Here is a 22,346-nt window from a genome sequence, read left to right on the forward strand (position 1 = left end):
ACAGCAGATTGTACAACAAAAGCCTTGGAGTTCCTCTTCTCCAAGGTCTAGATCCTTCAGGTTATGCTTCTTTTTCTTCTCTGCTTTTGACCCACTGATTTTCTTTGTCTTTTCTGATACTTGACTTCCACGATGATTTTTAGCAATCAGCTATCACCTATATAAAATGACAATTAACAAACACTTGTCAATCATCCTTAATTTGATAAACCAGGCAACCAAAAAAGTCCATTTCTAACAAGGCCAGAAAAGAGCTACTAAAAATCATTCCCACCTTTAACTCTTCCATAAAGTCTATACAAAAGGTTATTCAATTCAATCCTTTTTAAATATAAAAAACCTGAGGTCTAGAAAAGTTTTGAAACCAATAGATGTCAAAAGCAGAATTTGAATGAAGAAAAGGAATGGACTAGAGACTGACACTGAGATGCATTTGATTGGATTGTGCCATAGTGAGGGGATGCATTTGCATTGTCAGGAGCACAGAAGAGCTCTGGTGGCAGAGCTGACTCAGGAGAGCCCTCCCCTCAGACTCTGGGTGAAATGGAGGAAACCTTGGATCTGATCATATTTTCTTTGGCTAGAGGTGTTCCATTCAATGGTAAAACATTTCTGGAACCCCATTTGATAGTAAGACTATTGACACATTGATAGATTGATAGATATATGCACACAAATGGGTTTATATTTATATGTATATCTATGTATATATGTATTCATGTACATATAAAACCCGTTGTGTATATCTACTTGTATGTGTGTGCATATACATGTATATATAAAATATAAAGCCTTTTATGTACATATATTTATATAATATAAAACTGCAGTGGGAAACAGCAAGATCTTGCCCCCCAAAATGGAGGCTCAAAATTCTGTTCTGTCCAGATAAGAAGAAGTTTGGTGTGGTGGAATGGCTTAAACAGGGGATTAAGAATGTATATTTATGTAAGTTTTAGTTACATTGCAGAATTTAGTACAGCTTCAGAATTAATTTAGCACCTAGTACGATGTCAGTGTTGAACTCCGTATTTTGGATATATTGATTATGGGAGATGAGCTGTCATGTGTGTCCATTTTTTGAAGTGCAAGAAAGTCTAAGGATTCTAATAATAATAATAATAATAATAATTTTTTAAAAGACTGTATATTTATTGAGGGTTTGGAGGCTTGTCATCTCCCATTCCTGGGAATTCTTTATCTTTTCCTAGAATATTCCTCCCTTGGACAACTAGGAGTATTCCAGGCAGAAACAGAAAATGGATGTAGAAAAGCATGCAAATTCAGGTAGAGGTATATTTTAGGGTCTGACACATCACAGGTGAACTTAAGAACAGGAAAAAGGGGGAAAGGGGCATGAATAGACTTAGGGGATTCCCCTGGATTGCAAGAATCTTCAGTGGTCGTGTCTTATATTCCCTACACTGTTCTACTTTCTATCTCTTATCACTTAGAGATGACTTGGAACTCTCCTGGAATGGTTAGCATTCTCTTATTGGCTGGGTGGGGAACATAGGGAAGGTACAGGATAGTATGCATCAGAATGTATGAGAGTAAAACAGATATAGGATTAATATATATTTTGCAATGTGTATTAACTAATACTAACTGGTGGAAAAATACAAGATTTTAAAACGTGGGGGTCCCATTTCTGTTACTATCCATCTCCATCAAAATCATTTGTGTGTATTTATGTGTGAATACATATAAACCACTTGTGAATATGTTTGTCTATGTACATATTATATATATATATATATTAATATATAGGCATATACATATATACCCATCCATGAAAAGTTTGTCTTTTTTTTCATAGGTTGCCTTGGATTTCATAGGTGTGTGTGCCCTCTTGACCTCGAAGCTAATTTTGCAAAAACAAAGGGTGACCCATAAGTTCTCCTGCTGTGTGAGCAAAACATGTATTAATAAATAATAAATTCATTTATCCATACAGATAGCAAGAGAAAATCAGATAAAGCATACAGAGAATATATACCTGACAATATATACCTGATCAATGAAGTAGAAATTCTCTCATAGTATCTCAGTTAATAATCAATGTAACATGTAACAACTTCTCTCCATGTCAGCTGCTTTCCAAAGTCTTTCCAGATACCCAAGGTCCTCATGGAGGGGGATTTCCTCTTTTCAAACAATAACCTCTCTCCCCTCCTCACTGTCTTTCATTCACCAAGAAGAGTCTTCAGAAAGGTAAATGCTCATTTATTCTTTATTTCTTTATTATTTCATTTATTATTAATTTCTTATTGTTTTTAGTATTAAACATTATATTTATTCTTTACAAAATTTGTTTTTGGTATGTATTTGAGTATCTTAAGGAATTAGTTGGGTTTTCATTGGTCTGGGATTTCCGCTGATTGTTTACTGATGGATTATCAACAAAAACCTAGGTATCACTGAAATTTATGTTATATACACACATGGTTATGTGTGTGTACACATATATGCCTATATTAAACCATGTATATATGAATATATAAAAACAGGTGTATATAGAAACATGTATATATAACTGTTAGGATTAAAATTCTCTGGAGATTGTATATTACATATTACCTTATGATTATTCATTAGCAAAAGTTAGAGAGAAAGAGAAAATCTCAGAATCACCTGGTTATGCCTAATTAATTTGAGTTTGCCATCTTCTTAGGGAAGGAGCAGCTCATGCATTTGCACAGTGTAACTTGGAACAGTTCACTACAGTAAAAAATGAAGGTTATGAAGAACAGGTATTAACAGAGCATGGTGATTTAGGAAATGGAAAATTTCTGGATCCCCAAAATAGGGTTTCTTTCAAATTTGATCATTTAAGAAAGGAAGCTACTGACCCTACGAAGGTGAAAATGCCATTGAATCTTGGAGGCGTTCAGAGAGCCTATGTGAAAGAACATTACCCTAATGGAATCTGCACAGTTTATGGTAAAACCACAGATGGACAGCAAACTTATTGCATGCATAGAAAGTCATCAGTTTCAAGCAAAAAACTTTTGGAATGGTCGTTGGAGATCAGAGTGGAAATTTTCAATTACTCCTTCTACCACTCAAGTGGTTGGTATCTTGAAAATTCAGGTTCACTATTATGAAGATGGTAATATTCAACTAGTGAGCCATAAACACATACAAGATTCTCTAACAGTGTCTAACAAAGTACAAATAGCAAAAGAACTTATGAAGATTGTAGAAGCAGCAGAAAATTCTCACCAGCAGTGAGAATTATCAAACTATGTTGGACACTACTTTCAAAGCCTTACATGGACAGTTACCAGTTACACACACTAAGATTGACTGGAATAAGTTTCTTAGTTACAAAATTGGAAAAGAGATACAGAATGGTTAAGATGAACACTGCATGACTGGATCATTTTAGTGTCTGTGTGTAAAAATAAAAATATTGCAAAAGTAAAAAAAAAACCAAACCCAAAACAAAAAAATAAACCTCCACTTCCCAGCCAAAAGCACTGGCAAGAGTCTCCAGCCAGAGCACGGCAAGAGCCAAATGCCTAAAAAGAACAAAAGAGAGCTCCCTTCCTGGGTCCCCTTTCTTATAAAGCTATTGACATCACTCCTTTTGGGTCTCTCAATCTCAAACTGGTTGAGGACTCTTTCAGACTCCAGGAGTCCCAAGGGACTAAAGTCAGCCTCTTCTGAGAGGCCAGGAAGCCACTAGGTGCCCAGTCAATGGGTGGGGCTGATAGTGGCCAAAATGAGTTTTCAAACAGATCATTATATATTATATTAAATCCACATATAAATATAGTATAATAATATATTAATATATTAAACAACATATTAAATTCACACATATAACCATACATGTGCAATATAACAATAAATACATATGCATATGCAACCATAAACAAAAATGTATATGTATAGTCACTTAAATCTAACAACATATATACACAACATTTTATGTATGTTAATATATATGCACAAATGTAAATATAAATACACATACACAGGAAAACACTCACCACTTTAAGAAATCTCCATTGATTGAGAAAATGCAAAATGGAAATGGTCGGAGTATATATGAAGTAGAGAAGTAGTTTCATGGCCCCTCTTGATTACTCAGACTGTAGAAGGAGAATGAGTGTGGTTGTGGGAGAGCTGGTTCTCTCTGCAGTCCAAATTATTCAAGGAGGTTACAGATAGAGTGGCCTGGACAATGAGAGAGCCTCAGGCCAATAGAAAATCCCCATCAGCAACCAGATATGAGGTTTCCGCATTTTTAGTTTGGATCTGGAGGTATTTTTCTCCCGCTCTCCTCCCTCTGCCCTCCCTCCCCCCCCATTATTCCTCCCTGGTGCATTCCAGAGGAAGGGACTGGAAAGGAGTGCTGAAATCTTCAGTGCACCTGGATGATGTCTCCTCCAGTGTCCTGTTTGGCAAACATTCAAGGTTGTTTTGCTTTCAAATTCTTATTAAAAGATAATAAGTTTACAAGTTAGCTCTTGGTGCAGCTGCCTCCTAGGTTTTCTTGCAAGCTCTTCAGCTGGGAGCAGATGCAGAAGCAGAGTTTCTAATATCTGCTACCGAGTCAAAAACATAAGCTCTAAAGGCAGTATCATGGAAAAAGGATTTCAAAGCCCTTCTAGGATTTTGAAGTACTATTTCCTACTGCCGTCCCTCATCAAGACCTCAGTTTAAAAATCATTTAGCACCTTCTAGCCAGAGCTGGCTGGAATTTTAGGGATCAATCAAGAATAATTTACTCAGCAAAAGTGAGTATTACCATACTGGGGTGAAAGTGATAATTTTTTTAATGATAAAAGAATTTTAAAGCATTCCTGATAAAGACACCAGACTCTGAAGTACAAATTAGGTGTTAAGAGAAACATAAAAAGGGAAGTAGGACCTAACGATTCTAAGAGATTAAGCAAGGATGAATTGTCTAAATTCTAATTTGGGGAAATGAACAGTGTGTCCTCTAAATACTGCTATCATTAGTAGTCATCCTGAGAGGGGAAGAAAACCTGAGGCCTGAAAGTGAATCTATTCTGCCTTCAGGATCTTAATGGAAATCAAAGTTAAAATAAAATGACCACTCACCCAATGTACAAAGACAAACCTGGAGTCCGAAAGTGGACAGGATAAGAAGCAGTCTTTATTCTTTCTCATGAGGAAGGAGCAGTTAGTTGCCTTAGTGGCAAGGACAATGTATGGGTGCAGATACAAACACTATATAGATTCCTGACACAAAACCTCCCACCCTGTTGTCTGCACACCAACCTTACAATCTAGGCTCGAATTCTACCCAATCAAAAACAACAAGATACAATAGCCTGAGCTCATCAGGAGCTTCCACCAGGGAGGGGTAAATTATGGAGAGGAGAGGTAGCCCTGGATTGGGTCTGAGGAGAAAAGGAGGTAGGATAGCTTATTAATTTTCCTCCTAGAAATGAGATAAGAAGTCTCTCAACTCACTGGGCCTGGGGCAATAATGAAATGCCCTGAAGGTCTTAAAAAGGTTTTCATTCCTAATGGGATTGTAGGAGGGATGTCCACCCTGAGAAGAACAGATTAATTCTTTTTTTCCCCAAGGAAGAGGAAGAATATGCTAAAACAAACAAAACCTAGGGGAAGGTCAAAGAAAAATATTTCACATGATTGGAGTGTTCAAATAAAAGTCTATAAAAATAAGAAGGGGGTAATGAAGTGACTAACACTTGAGTTCCCCTTTCATCTGAACTGGACAAAGGAGAGAAGAATACACACATACACAGCTAAAGAAATAATCAGATTGATCCCATGTCTCTTTTTAATTCATTATTTTGATAACCAATTTTGTCCTGTAACTAAGCCATGATTTTCTGTCTCTGAACTTAATTCAGAAATTCAGCAGTCTGTTTTATGTTTACAAATTCAGTTCTCCTTTAATCACCATTTTATTCCTGTGTCAAGGAAATGTTACCCTTGAAGGAGGCAGGTAGACCAGGGAGTATGGTCTAATTCAGGGATGTCTGGTTCCTTATCCAGAGAAGTCTATTTTGTTATCTCTGTTGCTTGCCCTCATTTTAAAATTCTATCCAATCATATTTTCTTCCATGTATGATTCTAGCCTTTCTGTTTTCTGAACTCCTCAAGACTATATAAAGAGCTGTCCTTTTCATTTGAGAATTTTAACTTTGGGGAAGCTGAGATGCTATTTATTGGTCAATTTGTGATTTACTTATAAATCAATCGTGCCCAGAATTTTATACCTCAATTTACCTTAATTTTAACTAGTAAGCTACAAAAACAACCCATTTCATTTGTCAACATGGAATCTAGAAACCCCAATCTTGTAGCCTAGTAAGATCTAATGAACCCCAAGTTTCAGGACTAGCTGTAAGTTGAAGACTCCAAAGTTTGTACTTGTTCCCTGTTCCTCTGGGAATCCACCCTGGAGGGAATCTCAGGTAGCAGTTTCAGACTGAATAGTGGACCCTCAGGTGAATAACAATCCTAGTTGGGTGGAACTAAGCATATGCTTAGGACCCTCTTTGTTTTAGGTAGTCTTCCCGATTGTATCAGAGACCCTTTCCGAAGAAGATCCACACCCTGGCAGGAACCATCCTCCTTTGTAAACAGCCCCTTCCCTTAGACCCTAGCCTCTAGCTATGATTCTTTCCCCAAACTTGATTGTATCCTGTGCCTGTAGTTTGAACACTCTTTTCTTTGTAGCTATAGCTATGTCAATCATCTTTTCCCTGCTCCTGGATTTCCACCAAATGGTATATAGGTTCCCCAGATTCTTTTGTTCCTCGGAATTGTTCAATCTAGGGCAGTTGGATTTCCCAGGGGTCAGTGTTCAGAGTGACCAGAGTTTAATCCTTGGACTGAAGGTGCTCAGCTCTGTGTCAAGGCCTACAATTGCATTGAACCTCTTTCCTTTGTTTAAAGAGTGATTTTTGACTATTTTAATAGTTCTGTATTTTCCCCAGTCAACATTTTGGAGGTCCCACTGAGATCCAAAGTCCCAGCTGCCTGAGTCTCCCTGCTTGAGACTTGAGGTACCCACACAACCCATTTGGGGTTGAGTCAGGAGTCCAGTTAGCAGAGGGGGCAGGTAAGTGGCTCTCAGAAAAAAGACTCAGTATTTGGGAGTGACCCACTCTTTAATTAAGGGGATATTAAGTGGGAGTCTGGATTGCACAGAGAGCCTACCTGGGTGCTGCTGGACATATGGAACAGCATGTCTGTGGTCCTAGGAGGAAGTGGGGGCAACCATCAACCTGAGGAACCACCTAATGATATGGCTGTTTTCAAGGTTTGGGCATGATGCAGGCAAAGGTTCAGAGAAGATGGCAGGTGGTGGCAGAATCTGTTTTGGTTTCGAAGGTAAATTGGACAAAATGGAATCTAGCTCAACCTGACTACAAGCTTGGGAGTTTGACTAAGTTTTTTTTGGGAGGTGTTGGTGCCTGTGTACATGAGTACAGCAGGGTCTATGCTAGACATGAGGACGAGGAAAGTAGTTCAGAGGAGTGAAAGGTTGACTGAAAACTTTGAATAGGAAGCTGAGTTGGAGTGTGAGAGCCTGAGTGTTCAATTGAAAGTCTGGGCACCTGCTTTAAAATAGAGAAAGTTTCTTCATGAATTGAAATGCCTCCTCTGAAGGTTTAAATGGTTCTGGGAGCCATCAAGCCACCATGCCTTGACAAAGTCACTTATGGTAGCTAAGGAGGCCACAGAGTGGCCCTTAGCAAGATGTGACTGCCCACTCTATGCAACTCTCTCATTAACATCCCTTACCTATGGAATTGACATGATTACTATACCCCCTAGTCTCAGAAGGAATAATGCAAGTGCAAAATACCTGTATCCTAATTCTCTAAAATATCACCAAAAGATCAGATCCCCAAACCCAATCCTAAAACACTACCATGGGTTAACTTTTACTTAAGTACATAATTCCCAGTAAAACTGTAGCTACAGGCCAAGCCCAGAACTTTCCCACTCACAGAGACTTATTCTCATGAAGCCAGCATACAAATCAATCATAAAGGCCCATACAAAATGTACAGATACACTAAGCTTCAACATGCCTCAGTGACTGGACTTCACAAACCAGTTACTCACCAGTGAGGAACTCCCTAGTAAACCCTGAAAAATGATCAGTCTAATATTAAATCTGAATTGTGTTCCCAGTACCTCTCATTCTCAATGATATGATTGTTGAATTGTCTTTAAGAATCTCTGATTAATTATCCCTTTTTATTCAAAATAACAAGTAATTTTCCTTAATTGTAAGCTCAAAAACTCACAGGGTAATGAGAAAATTAAGCCACCTGTGACAAAATCATTTCTCTTCTGTGAATCCTTTATTCTGTCAAGAATCTATAATCACAATACAAGAACATAGAATGTTAATCAAGTGATTTGTTAGATGTGAATGTATCACTTTTCTAAATATCTCTATTTAGTCATGTGTGTTAGGTAATATATCTGTGTACCAAGAAAATGGGTATAAAAATAAACACCAAGCCTGGGCATGGTGGAGCAGCTATCAGATGGAAAGCATGCCCATGGCCATAAAGATACAGCTGTCTTCCTTTTGTTATTTTCTTGACTGATCATTTACTACCTGTTGTAATAGTTAAAATGGTTGGGTGTCATAAACTGTAGTGATTAAAATAGTGGAAGATATAAATTGTGATAGATATAAAGAGTGGATGAGTAAGTTGTGACCACAGGAAATATGTTTTCACTACAGTGTTTTGTTTTTAAATCAAATATAAGGTGGTCGCCAGGGAAATATTTCCAATTATTCAAATATACCTGTCAGCTGGATTTTATAAAGATTTTAATTAATACAAATGAGGAATTAAAGAAGAGGAGAGAAAGAGAGAAAAGGGGGAATAATGAGAAAAGGATAAGCCAGTCCTGGCCAACCCAGGCCTAAGCCCTAAGAGAAAAGATCAGTCAGTCCTTAATCACTCACCACAAGATCTGTCCAAGCAAGGATTCTAGTGATACCAGGCCAGCTCCATCTCAGCTGACTTCACCAGCTCAATCTGAATGTTTCAGAAAATCCCTTGAGCTCCTAGCTGAGCTCCTATTTAAAGGGCATTTTCTTCTATGTCACCTCCCCTAAGTCCTTACATCTACCAATCACAGTAGATGTTTTTCAAAGGACAGATCATTCTGAATTCACACCTGAGTAGACTAATCCTTTTAGTAATCCACACTTGAGTAGGCTAGAATCTCTGAGTAAGTTTCTCACCTCTTTGTCCCATGTAAATTTACAAGTTGCTTGACCTTTATAGGTACTTAGCACCCCTTTGTATTAGTCCTAAAATAGGCATGGCTTAAGCATGGGTTTAAGTACTTTTCATTGTTCAGAAAAGAGTTTACAACTTTATCTTCCTCTAGGGCAGACTTAAGTAGGTGAGTTCTCACATTCCTGATCTAAGTAGAGTTCACTGCCCAAATGGGGAATGGTCTTAATCCAATCTTATGAAGTAGGGTCTGGGAATTTTTAAGGTTCACACTGTCCAGTACCTCTGGAGTCATGAGTGAGGCTGGACTTTGCCCACACCAAAATGGCTTTTTTTTTTTTTTTAACAAAAGAGCTTCTATCCAGAACTTAAATTCTGGATTTCTTCTCCATTTTCTGTGGGTTTTTGACTGCTTATTAAAAGGAATTTATTTAGACTGGAACACAGAATGATATCTCAAGAAGTTTCTTAAGAGACAAAAGCCTGGACAAGATTTTCCTGCAGTCTAGAATCTGAAGGATTCTTGAAGAAGACACCTATGAGAAGTCTGAGGGAGACCCCAAGAAACTGAATCCAATAAGTATTGTTTCTCATTTTCACTGACTTTAGAAATATTTCTGTAGCAGACATAAAACTGGCCATTTTATTTCCCCTTGGAACTAAATTTACCCTGAGCAAAGTCCCTTTAAGTAGAGAACCTAGAAAGAACAGAGCTAGTCCCCAAATTTAGCTAAAGTAGGGAAAGTTTAAAACAGGAGCATTTTACCTCATTAAGAGGTTTGAAAGTAATATCTGTTAATTTGGAAATTTACAGCAGAGATTCCAGAGTGCTAGTTGGGCCTAGCATTGCAGAATGTGTTTGTTTGGTCTCAAAGTATCAGAAGAGTCTAGGAGAGAAATGATGGAGCCTAGAAATCATTGTTAATAACAAAATTTATTTTGAACCCTGAGCATGGTTAGAGAGAATTGCCATCTCAGGGTGAATTGTATGGAAAGATAATTTGGAAAAGAAATGCTATGAAGGAAAATTGGTTATTGATACAGACATAAGCGTGAATGGAAGGGCTAAGAAATGGCTCAGGTAGGTTTGTCAGGTTTTACAGGTGACTGCTGTTCATTACCAACTTACGCATGGCATTAATATTACAAATTATGGGAACTTTTCTCCCTCATTTTAAGTTACTTCACACTTTTCTTCTATTATAGAAAATTTTCTATAATCATATGATAAAGGGAACCTCAGAAGGGCAAGAAGGGCCTAGAATATGGGAATTGTGAAGGCAGATAGAAAATTGTAGCCGACTTCCGGTTAAGATGGCGGCTTAGAGAAAGCTAAAGTTCAGATCTCCGGAAAACCCTTCCCGACCGATCTCAAACTATAAGCTCCTAAGGAGCCGAAATTCAAAACGATCAACAGCACAGACCCTGGGAACCCTCCTCCTGGACCTGGACCCGGATCAAAAGGTATGGCCCCCCTCAAAAGCCAGAACCCGAGATCCCTCGGACCTCAGGGGTAGGAGCGCAGAGTCCAAGGCTCCAGGAAGCCGCAGCCCGGCCCGGCTCAGAGAGCAGGGTCCTCGGAACAACAACCCTCAGGGCCTTCTATCCGAGTCCCAGTGAAAGTCACTGCCTGGAGCAAGACAGCCTCACGGGCTGGATCCTGCTATCCAAGTCTCAGTGAAAGTCCCTGCCCTCGGAGCTTGGGGAAGCTGCAGCCCATCCCCCCGCAGGCCGACGAAACAGCCTCACGGCCAGCGATTCTGAAGGCAACTTCTGGAAAGCAATGTGGTCCGACCCTTCCATTCCAGTTCCAGTGAGGCATATTCAGTTTAACCCAGGGAAAGCTCATAGAACCATCTGCCCAGGACTAAAGCCTCTGAACACCAGACAGAGACAAGAAAAGCTAATCCTCCACATTCAGAGATGGCAAACTCCACAGAAGCACAGAAGCCCCAAAATACCAAGAAAAATAAGAAGAAAGGGGCGACTTTGGACACATTCTATGGAGCCAAAATACAAAATACAGAGCAGATAGAAGATAATATAAAAGAAAATGCTCCAAAACCTTCCAAAGGAAATGGAAACTCTCCACAAACCTATGAAGAATTTGAATCAGAAATGACCAAAAAGATGGAAGCCTTCTGGGAGGAAAAGTTGGAAATAATGCAAAAGAAATTCACGCATCTACAAAACCGGTATGATGAAACTGAAAAGGAAAACCAGGCTTTAAAGGCCAGAATCAGGCAGCTGGAAGACAACGATCGTGTAAAAGAGCAAGAATTAATAAAGCAAAGCCAAAATACCAAGAAATTAGAAGAGAACATAAAATATCTCACCGACAAGGTGATAGATCTGGAAAATAGAGGGAGAAGGGAAAATTTAAGAATAATTGGACTCCCAGAAAAGCCAGAAATAAACACCAAACTGGACATGGTGATACAAGATATAATCAAAGAAAATTGCCCAGAGATTCTAGAACAAGGGGGCAATACAGCCACTGACAGAGCTCACAGAACACCTTCTACACTAAACCCCCAAAAGACAACTCCCAGGAATGTAATTGCCAAATTCCAAAGCTATCAAACAAAAGAAAAAATCCTACGGGAAGCCAGAAAAAGACAATTTAGATATAAAGGAATGCCAATCAGGGTCACACAAGACCTTGCAAGTTCTACTCTGAATGATCGTAAGGCATGGAACATGATCTTCAGAAAGGCAAGAGAGCTGGGTCTCCAACCAAGAATCACCTACCCAGCAAAACTGACTATATACTTCCAAGGGAAAGTATGGGCATTCAACAAAATAGAAGACTTCCAACTTTTTGCAAAGAAAAGACCAGAGCTCTGTGGAAAGTTTGATACCGAAAATCAAAGAGCAAGGAATACCTGAAAAGGTAAATATTAAGGAAAGGGGAAAATGTTATCTTCTTCTTTTACTCAAACTCTCTTCTATAAGGACTACATTTATATCAACCTATGTATACTAATATGTGGGGGAAATGTAATGTATAAATAGGGGGTAAAGAAAGACCAAATAGAATAACCATTCTCACACAAAGATTCACATGGGAAGGGGAGGGGAAGAAAACTCCTATAAGAAGGAGAGGAAGAGGGGGGGGGGTTACTTAAACCTCAATCTCAGGGAAATCAACTCTGAGAGGGAAAAACATCCAGATCCATTGGGATCTTGAATTCTATCTTACCCAACAAGGGTAAGGAGAAGGGAAAACCAAGGGGGGGAGGGGGAGAGGGAGAACAAAAAGGGAGGGAAAGAGAGGGGGGAGGGGGAGGGAAGAAAAAGGGAGGGAGTAAAAAGGGAAACATCAAGGGAGGGGACAAGGGGGACTGATTCAAAGTAAATCACTGGACTAAAAGGTAGAGCCGAAGAAGAAAAGGTTAGAATTAGGGAAGGCAATCAAAATGCCAGGGAGTCCACAAATGACAATCATAACTTTGAACGTGAATGGGATGAACTCACCCATAAAACGTAGACGAATAGCAGAATGGATTAGAATCCAAAACCCTACCATATGTTGTCTTCAAGAAACACACATGAGGCGGGTTGACACCCACAAGGTCAGAATTAAAGGATGGAGTAAGACCTTCTGGGCCTCAACTGATAGAAAGAAGGCAGGAGTGGTAATCATGATATCTGATAAAGCCAATGCAAAAATAGACCTGATCAAAAGGGATAGGGAAGGTAATTATATTTTGTTAAAAGGGACTCTAGACAATGAGGAAATATCATTAATCAATATGTATGCACCAAATAATATAGCACCCAAATTTCTAATGGAGAAACTAGGAGAATTGAAGGAAGAAATAGACAATAAAACCATACTAGTGGGAGACTTAAACCAACCATTATCAAATTTAGATAAATCAAATCAAAAAATAAATAAGAAAGAGGTAAAAGAAGTGAATGAAATCTTAGAAAAATTAGAATTAATAGACATATGGAGAAAAATAAATAGGGATAAAAAGGAATACACCTTCTTCTCAGCACCACATGGCACATTCACAAAAATTGACCATACATTAGGTCACAGAAACATAGCACACAAATGCAGAAAAGCAGAAATAATGAATGCAGCCTTCTCAGATCACAAGGCAATAAAAATAATGATTAGTAATGGTACATGGAAAACCAAATCTAAAACCAATTGGAAATTAAACAATATGATACTCCAAAACCGTTTAGTTAAAGAAGAAATCATAGAAACAATTAATAATTTCATCGAGGAAAATGACAATGGCGAAACATCCTTTCAAACCTTTTGGGATGCAGCCAAAGCGGTAATCAGAGGTAAATTCATATCCCTGAATGCTTATATTAACAAACAAGGGAGAGCAGAGATCAATCAATTGGAAATGCAAATGAAAAAACTGGAAAGCGATCAAATTAAAAACCCCCAGCAGAAAGCCAAATTAGAAATCCTAAAAATTAAGGGAGAAATTAATAAAATCGAAAGTGATAGAACTATTGATTTAATAAATGAGACAAGAAGCTGGTACTTTGAAAAAACAAACAAAATAGACAAGGTACTGGTCAATCTAATTAAAAAAAGGAAGGAAGAAAAGCAAATTCACAGCATTAAAGATGAAAAGGGGGACAGCACCTCCGATGAAGAGGAAATTAAGGCAATCATTAGAAATTACTTTGCCCAATTATATGGCAATAAATACACCAACTTAGGAGAAATGGATGAATATATACAAAAATACAAACTGCCTAGACTAACAGAAGAGGAAATAGAATTCCTAAATAATCCCATATCAGAAATTGAAATCCAACAAGCCATCAAAGAACTTCCTAAGAAAAAATCCCCAGGGCCTGATGGATTCACCTGTGAATTCTATCAAACATTCAGAGAACAGTTAATCCCAATACTATACAAACTATTTGACATAATAAGCAAAGAGGGAGTTCTACCAAACTCCTTTTACGACACAAACATGGTACTGATTCCAAAACCAGGCAGGTCAAAAACAGAGAAAGAAAACTATAGGCCAATCTCCCTAATGAACATAGATGCAAAAATCTTAAATAGGATACTAGCAAAAAGACTCCAGCAAGTGATCAGAAGGATCATTCACCATGATCAAGTAGGATTCATACCAGGGATGCAGGGCTGGTTCAACATTAGGAAAACCATCCACATAATTGACCACATCAACAAGCAAACTAGCAAGAACCACATGATTATCTCAATAGATGCAGAAAAAGCCTTTGATAAAATACAACACCCATTCCTATTAAAAACACTAGAAAGCATAGGAATAGAAGGGTCATTCCTAAAAATAATAAACAGTATATATCTAAAACCAACAGCTAATATCATCTGCAATGGGGATAAACTAGATGCATTCCCAATAAGATCAGGAGTGAAACAAGGATGCCCATTATCACCTCTACTATTTGACACTGTACTAGAAACACTAGCAGTAGCAATTAGAGAAGATAAAGGAATTGAAGGCATCAAAATAGGCAAGGAGGAGACCAAATTATCACTCTTTGTGGATGACATGATGGTCTACTTAAAGAATCCTAGAGATTCAACCAAAAAGCTAATTGAAATAATCAACAACTTTAGCAAAGTTGCAGGATACAAAATAAACCCACATAAATCATCAGCTTTTCTATATATCTCCAACACAGCTCAGCAGCAAGAACTAGAAAGAGAAATCCCATTCAAAATCACCTTAGACAACATAAAATACCTAGGAATCTACCTCCCAAGACAAACACAGGAACTATATGAACACAACTACAAAACACTCGCCACACAACTAAAACTAGACTTGAACAAATGGAAAAACATTAACTGCTCATGGATAGGAAGAGCCAAATATAATAAAAATGACCATCCTACCCAAACTTATTTATCTATTTAGTGCCATACCCATTGAACTACCAAAATACTTCTTCACTGATTTAGAAAAAAACCATAACAAAGTTCATTTGGAAGAACAAAAGATCAAGGATATCCAGGGAAATAATGAAAAAAAAACACATATGATGGGGGCCTTGCAGTCCCTGACCTAAAACTATATTACAAAGCAGCAGTCATCAAAACAATTTGGTACTGGCTAAGAAACAGAAAGGAAGATCAGTGGAATAGACTGGGGGAAAGCGACCTCAGCAAGACAGTATACGATAAACCCAAAGATCCCAGCTTTTGGGACAAAAATCCACTATTCGATAAAAACTGCTGGGAAAATTGGAAGACAGTGTGGGAGAGACTAGGAATAGATCAACACCTCACACCCTACACCAAGATAAATTCAAAATGGGTGAGTGACTTAAACATAAAGAAGGAAACCATAAGTAAATTGGGTAAACACAGAATAGTATACATGTCAGACCTTTGGGAGGGGAAAGGCTTTAAAACCAAGCAAGATATAGAAAGAATCACAAAATGTAAAATAAATAATTTTGACTACATCAAACTAAAAAGCTTTTGTACAAACAAAACCAATATAACTAAAATCAGAAGGGAAACAACAAATTGGGAAAAAATCTTCATAGAAACCTCTGACAAAGGTTTAATTACTCATATTTATAATGAGCTAAATCAATTGTACAAAAAATCAAGCCATTCTCCAATTGATAAATGGGCAAGGGAAATGGATAGGCAGTTCTCAGATAAAGAAATCAAAACTATCAACAAGCACATGAAGAAGTGTTCTACATCTCTTATAATCAGAGAGATGCAAATCAAAACAACTCTGAGGTATCACCTCACACCTAGCAGATTGGCTAACATAACAGCAAAGGAAAGTAATGAATGCTGGAGGGGATGTGGCAAAGTAGGGACATTAATTCATTGCTGGTGGAGCTGTGAACTGATCCAACCATTCTGGAGGGCAATTTGGAACTATGCCCAAAGGGCGACAAAAGAATATCTACCCTTTGACCCAGCCATAGCACTGCTGGGTCTGTACCCCAAAGAGATAATGGACACAAAGACTTGTACAAAAATATTCATAGCTGCGCTCTTTGTGGTGGCCCAAAACTGGAAAACGAGGGGATGCCCATCAATTGGGGAATGGCTGAACAAACTGTGGTATATGTTGGTGATGGAATACTATTGTGCCAAAAGGAATAATAAAGTGGAGAAGTTCCATGGAGACTGGAACAACCTCCAGGAAGTGATGCAGAGCGAGAGGAGCAGAACCAGGAGAACATTGTACACAGAGACTAATACACTGTGGTATAATCGAACGTAATGGACTTCTCCATTAGTAGTGGTGTAATGTCCCTGAACAACTTGCAGGGACCCAGGAGAAAAAAACACCATTCATAAGCAAAGGATAAACTATGGGAGTGGAAACACCGAGAAAAAGCAACTGCCTGAATACAGAGGTTGAGGGGACATGACAGAGGATAGACTCTAAATGAACACTCTAATGCAAATACTATCAACAAAGCAATGGGTTCAAATCAAGAAAACATCTAATGCCCAGTGGACTTACGCGTCGGCTATGGGGGGTGGGGGGGGGAGGAAAAGAAAATGATCTATGTCTTTAACGAATAATGCTTGGAAATGATCAAATAAAATATATTAAAAAAAATAATATCATAATGGCTAACTTATCTAGGCTAAATAAGTTAAGTTCCCCCAAACAAAAACTCACAAAACAGAGTCCAGTAAATGAGCCAAGATCCCAGATGTAATGTCCAAAGTAGGTCCAGCAGAGAAGGGATGGTTCTTTTTAGGGCTTCTGTCCAGCTGCCAGTAGCCAGTAAAAGCAATTTTTCTCCTTGTAGAAAGATGGATCACTGCCAACTCCCCAAGATTCCCCCACAGGAGTCTTCTTGTTGTTTTTGTTTGTTTTTTTTTTTTTTCAGTTGGGACCTTAGAATCTTGACCCAGGCTCTTATGTGATTGTCTGTCACATGTCCCTGTCAATCAAATGCAGTTCATTTTGCAGAATCATTTTGCAATCTTCCTTTGCTTACTACATTCTCCCCTTTGCACAAAGTCCAAATCATGTTGAAAACACTATTTTGGCATTTATGTACAACCTAAAATACCAATTTCCTAAACTATCTACCTAAAATAACAGCCTACACGCAACTATCTTAATCTAATACTAACCTATTCTAAGGAATTTAACAAGGAAAAAGGAAAAGGAATTAAATAATGAACAAGTACAAATGTCAAACAGAAGCAAAAGCAAAACAAGCAAATAAAATCAAACAAAAGATGAACATAACTTCCATGCAAACATCAAGCTCAAAATACTCTTACGGGTACTACAGAACATTGCACTACTATTAACATCTAACTTAGAGAAAAGTTTGTTGAAAATTACAATAAACACAACATTGCATAAGTTTTACATTGAAAATAAAATCAAACATTAAACTCACTTATGAAAATACATGTAACAATAGATGTAAGTAAGCTATGTATATAATTTACACGCATAAATAGTACATACATGTGATAAACGTACTATACACATATGTACTCGTGTCATATTTAACATGTTACATATATACATACTATAATGCAATTTATTTATGATCCTATTATACATACTATTTACATTATGTGGCCCAGGGTTTAAAAAGCTTCCATGAAGCCAAGATTCTGAACGCGAGGGGGAGCTGTGACCATGAATATGAGCAGACAGCTAGCTATCCTTTAGTCCCAAGACAGAGAAAGACACTACAAACCGTTACTAAATATCAGTCAGGAAATGAATTAAACCAAGAAATTTTAATTTGTCCAACCATAGTCAGCAGATGATGAAAGCACAGTGCATATTAACAACATGACTAATGATTCATTGACAAATGAAACATCTGAACCATATGTATGGAGTAAAGTGGGGAAGAATGAATACACAGATCCCAATGATATAGGGGGAAATGCATCTGTATTAAAGTCATTCCCAGAGAGGGAAAGGTTTCTACCTCAACAGATTCAAAAGAGGGGGCATATGAACAAAATAGTAGAGTAGAACCTATGTACTTTAGTAACAGTATAGCTTATCTGCAAGAAGCAGTGAAACCCTTGATATCAAGCTTGACAGAACACAGATGCAGAGCTTGTTACTGAGAAACAACTAGGAAAAGAATTGGGGAATATAAAAGCTGGTGAAATAGGGTCACACTAAAACATGATACCTGAATTAACAACACATGGCACCACAATACCGAATACAACATTATTCCCATAATACTGATAGCTCCATAGAAAATTTAGAGCAAACATCTTGAATAGAATGCAAAAGGAATATAGAGAAAATCTAAAATAATGCTAATTGCCCTTACAATAACTTCAATGGTCCCCACAAATGAGAAACATGAGAGTACAAGAAAAGACAGAATAAAAGCAATGCAAAAACAATGATGAGATAGTCCCAGGTATCCAGAAAAATGACTCCAGATAAAAACGGATCTCTGCTAATAATGAAACAGTCAATTAACAAGAAAAACACATTTATGCCAAAACACATTGTGTATGATTTCTATCTGTACCCACAAGAAAGTAAATCAAAGAGAAAAGAATATTTCTATCTCCAATAAGATTCAAAGATCATAAATATTTCCCAATATACAGATCTCCATGAAATCAGAACTCCATAAAACTAGACATCAAATTATAAGTCAATAGCAATTTTAAAATTTATAGGACATGCTTAAAATCTAATTAGTAAAATACATTACTTACAGCCACACATGAAGATTTCACAATGTAGAAAAGATACATCCACTTATGAAGAGTAAAACCAAATAAGACTGACATGCATGCATGAAGAATTCACTTACTTCCATGCCTATGCACACATGAAGAAAAGTCAATCTTATACCCGCACATGATCCTGTATGTTAGAATCATCAGAAAACACAGGACTTCAATCAAGGTGAGATGACAGGCAAGATGTGATGCAGTACAGAGAAGACTCGGGATCTATCATGCAATCAACACCAAGGACACCAAAAGAAATTTGGAAATCTAGTACTGATGATGAGAGGTCATGTAAGATTTCATCATACATGTTAATTTCACATATATGTACATGCATATACAGTCATACATAAGCATAACATGAAGTAGGACTCATAGATAATGAACACATTCATACTGACATTGAGCTGCAGCTCTCAGGAAGCTACACAACAATTCTTGTCTGAATGATTTCTGAACAGAACTCATATGCAAATGTAACATAATGTACATTTGTAAAAATACTAATGACATAACCTACTAAAATATTTTAGGATACTAAAATTTACTAATATCTAACACAGGCTAAGTGTAGCTAGGGAAGTTTGAAACTCAAGGTAAATTGGAGACAGATTGATATATCTATGATAAATTAAGAAACATGGTTACCTTAGGAACTGACAGTTTATAAAAGCTCTTACTTAGACTATGTTATAGTTTGTTGAGATAGGAAAGTTTACTTTGTTGCAAAACTGTTATAATTATTGATTTGGGTTATTTTGTGTTCAAAAACATTTCTGTACTGGAAATTGCTTTTTCCCCCCCATTACCTCTCCCATTTTCCTACAATCCAAATCTTAGATTAGGATTTAGATTAGAATAGTAAAGGTAGATTAAGATTTTTTTTTGTGTAGGGGGTTGTGGAATATTTAGTATAGTATATTCTCATAGAATAGACAGAATAAATTAGCATAATTCAGGTGAGTATACATAATAGACAAACAAAAGCTGGTTGGCATTTTGTTTGACAACAGAAAATGGGGGATTTGTAATCAAGGAAGAATGACAAAAAGCAGATTAAAACCTGAAAGGTTATGAAAATGGACCCAAGAGAAGCACGTAGGACTGTCTTGAGCCAGCAGTGGAAGAGAACTCCATGGAATTCCAAAGAAGATTCAAAAAGGAATAAACTGTTGGCCAGAAGGAGGTCTGAAGTCACTCCTTTACTCTCTCACCAGACTCTGACCAGAGCTAGGCAGCAGAGTAGGGTTACCATTGCCTTTTCCTATCTGGCTTGTGCTGAAGAAGTGTTACTGCTTTGTTTTGAAGATCATCTTATACCATCATTTCATTCTTAAAAGACATTTTGATCTCCCATCAAATATAGATATAGAAAATATAGGGTTAAGGTCTCCCCAATCCCTTTGTCCTACCCTTTCCACTTTTTAGCTTTTTGCCATAGAAATAAATTAGCCAATTAGTATACCAAGACTGACATTTGTAATAGGTGGGAAGACTTCAAAGTTATCTAGAAACAGTTGGGAGGGGGTTGACTCACTCTGGGTCAGGTCCAGACTCCATTAAGCTCTGTGGAGAAAGAGAAAGTGCTACACTTTAACCAGCCCCTCCAGCAGCTGACTTCCTGTTTCTAGTATTGGGAAGGACCTCTCTCTCAATCCCACCATTACAATATGTATTTACAATTTTGTTTGATATGTAATGTCTTATGTTATTTGTGTTGTGTAATATATGATGTAGTGCAAGTCAGTATCTAATTTTCTTATCGGCTTAAACCTACCTAATCCCTATCTTCAACATTCTTATATCTAATTAGATTTCTATACTTAAACTAAATATAAATATTTAACTACATTTTATTAGTAACTAACTTATCTAGAGCTAATTATAACAGTTAGTGCCCTAATTATACAATGTTTCACTCATTTAAGTAGTGATTCAATGTAACCTATGTTTATATTTTATATTTATATTTTGCTATATTGTTACTTTTTACTACTTTGGTCTTCTGTCCTGCTGCCAGCAGCCAGTAAAAGCAGTTTTTCTCCTCTAAAGCTGATATCTCACAAAGGGCCAGAAACCTTGCAGAAAGATGAATCACAGCTAACTCCCAAAGATTCCCCCAGGAGTCTGTTTTTCAGTTGGAACCTTAGAATCTTGACCTAGGCTCCCATGTGATTGTCTGTCACATGTCCCTGTCAATCAAATGCAGTTCATTTTGCAATCTTCCTTTGCTTACTACAACCCCTAGGTTTGGGATGTAGAGACCCCAGGAAAGGAAACCCATGTCAAACCAGCAATAGTCTGCCTCAAGGATTCCACTATCTTTCCCCATCCAATCCAGTACTCTATTGCTGCCCAAACCAGAGAGTCTCCAACCCCTCCTTGAAAAATTCCTTAGCTATGGCCTTAGCCATGCTGGTTCTTGCCATACTCCCTGCAATACCCCTATTCTCCCAAACTGTAAACTTACTAGGGAATGCAGAATGGTACAAGACTTTAGGGCCATCAAAAAGGCAGTGATTCCTATTTGCTCCATCATCCCTACCTCCAATGCTATATCCTGGGTCTATATGCTATATTATATGTTATCCTAGGACTTGCATGTTACCAAGAGGGTTGCTGCTCAGTATGTAGACAATATTCTCTTTTGCAGTCTAGACATCCTCCACCCCTTAAACCATTTTAGAGGAGAGGCATGTACCCCAGGGAAGACTGGCAAATGGACTTTACACACTTGCCAACCTTCAAAGGTTATTAGGTTCTCCTGGTCCTGGTTGATATCTTTACTCAAGACTTTCTCTTGTTTATTGAAAAAGAGCAGAGAGTTAGCCAAAAATCTCCTTAAGGAGATAATTCTGAAAGTTGCTCACTTCAGAGTAATAATGGACCTGCCTTCACCTGGCAGATCCCTCAACAAGTGGCAAGGGCTTAGAAGATAGGCTACCATCTTCATGTGGCATGGCACTCACTCCCAATCTTCAGGGAAGGTTGAAAAAAGGAATCATACTCTTAAGAGGACACTGACCTGACTGGACTGGATCAGTGTCCTTCCCATAGGCCCCTTATGGCACCTTTTACAACTTCTGAGACTTTGCTAGACTGGGTCCATCAGTCTTGTGTTAAACTTTTTTCTCTTAACTGCAAGGTAGGACTGAGACCAGGCCAGCCAGCTTCCTTCTTCTGTGAACTTGTGGAGGACCTGAAATATCTCTTCAAAAGTACTTCTTTGGGGACACATGTAAAACCTAGTGGAACTGCAGGTCTGCTACAGGAGGGGGAAGGGGAAGGAAAGACCATAATTCTTGTAACCAAAGAAAAATATTATAAATTAAATAATTAAATAAAAATTTCAAAAACAAATGTCAACATGGAATCTAGAAGCCCCCAAACTTGTAGCCCAGAAAGATTTAAACCTG

General features: G+C 37.8%; 1 pseudogene; it reads left to right on the forward strand.

Annotated features, from left to right (window-relative positions):
- The first annotated feature begins 1,259 nt into the window (after positions 1–1,259).
- LOC100015604 (F-actin-capping protein subunit alpha-2-like) lies at positions 1,260–3,389 on the forward strand (annotated as a pseudogene).
- The last annotated feature ends 18,957 nt before the right edge of the window (positions 3,390–22,346 follow it).

Source organism: Monodelphis domestica, chromosome 1, assembly GCF_027887165.1.
Source record: "Monodelphis domestica isolate mMonDom1 chromosome 1, mMonDom1.pri, whole genome shotgun sequence".
NCBI lineage: Eukaryota > Metazoa > Chordata > Mammalia > Didelphimorphia > Didelphidae > Monodelphis > Monodelphis domestica.